General features: G+C 48.4%; 1 pseudogene; it reads left to right on the forward strand.

Moving 5' to 3' along the window:
• Positions 1-533: 533 nt before the first annotated feature.
• On the forward strand, positions 534-1,523 carry LOC102736533 (large ribosomal subunit protein uL1 pseudogene; annotated as a pseudogene).
• The last annotated feature ends 57 nt before the right edge of the window (positions 1,524-1,580 follow it).

The following is a 1,580-nucleotide window of genomic DNA, read 5'->3' on the forward strand; positions in this document are numbered from 1 at the left end:
TATGCGTTAGTTCATTTAATTCTTACAGCAGTTCTGAACCTTTGGTACCATTAGAGCTTCGAGTCTGTGACTTACCCTGTCGGCCATACCTAGTAGTGACAGAATCTCGAAGGTGCCTTGCACAAACGTAGCTAAAGAGTTCCCGTGTCTGTTTTTCATGTGCCGCATTGTGGTGACTGCTGCTAGAGTAGAAAACTAACGCCACGACTTGGGGAATAGTTCTCGTTCTCTACAGCAGTGGCTCTCAACGCCGGGGAGGCAGGGAAAAGAGGAGGAGGTTATTTTAGCCCCCATCCCACACACAGGAATATTTGGCAAAGTCTAGAAACATAATTGATTGTCACATCCGGGAAGACAGTGTGCTTCCATCACCGAAGATGGAGCCCAGGGATCCTGCTAAATGTCTCACGATGCACAGGACAGCATTCTCTGACACACAGAATTATTTGGTTCAAAATATCAATAGTGCCATAGTTGAGAACCCCTGCTCCACTGGTTCCTCCTAGTTCATAGGTATGTGCATATTTGTGCCTCAGAGAACATCAGTATGTTGTAAACAGACTCCAGCTCAACCAGTGCTGGCCCCAAGGGTTAGTTATAAGTCTGTTTAGGACGCAACGTGTGTGTGCAGGACACTGCTGGGCACCATGTGGATTACGCAGCCCTGTAGGAAAGGGAGAAATGGAAGAAACACTCCTGAGGGTGGTGGTGAGGAAAGGATTTGTTGAAGCAGAGAGGATGTGGGGAGGACAAAGGCTTAGATAGATAAAAGCTGCAAATTGGGAAAGTGTAAAACCTGAGTTTTTTTGAAGAGCACAGCTGGAGGTGCATCTGGAGACATTTTCAGATTTCTCCTTTCTTGCTCGCCTGAGTGCTCTCAGTTTACTATGGTACTACAAGGCATTAGCTCACTTAAACCTCACATTAGTTTTAGGGAATCGGTACCAGGATTGCCACGACCTTTTTTAAAATGGCTGACATTCACTCTTTTCTGGTTACTGCGGCGCGAAGAACCATGAGCAGCAAAGTCTCCCGAGACACCCTGTACGAGGCGGTGCAGGAAGCCCTGCACGGGAACCAGCGCAAGCGCCGGAAGTTTTTGGAGATGGTGGAGCTGCAGATCAGCCTGAAGAACTATGACCCTCAGAAGGACAAACGCTTCTCGGGCACCGTCAGGCTTAAGTCCAGTCCCCGCCCCAAGTTCTCTATATGTGTTTTGGGGTATCAGCAGCACTGTGATGAGGCCAAGGCAGTGGATATTCCCCACATGGACATTGAGGTGCTGAAGAAACTCAACAAGAATAAGAAATTAGTCAAGAAGCTGGCCAAGAAGTATGATGCCTTTTTGGCTTCAGAATCTCTGATCAAGGGGCGCCTGGGTGGCTCAGTCGTTAAGTGTCTGCCTTCGGCTCAGGTCATGATCCCAGGGTCCTGGGATCGAGCCCCACATCCGGCTCCCTGCTCCGCAGGAAACCTGTTTCTCCCTCTCCCACTCCTCCTGCTTGTGTTCTCTCTCTCGCTGTGTCTCTCTCTCTCAAATAAATAAAACCTTTAAAAAAAAGAATCTCTGATCAAGCAGA

Source organism: Leptonychotes weddellii, unplaced genomic scaffold (genome assembly GCF_054177405.1).
Source record: "Leptonychotes weddellii isolate Sample4059 unplaced genomic scaffold, ASM5417740v2 HiC_scaffold_29670, whole genome shotgun sequence".
NCBI classification, from domain to species: Eukaryota; Metazoa; Chordata; class Mammalia; order Carnivora; family Phocidae; genus Leptonychotes; species Leptonychotes weddellii.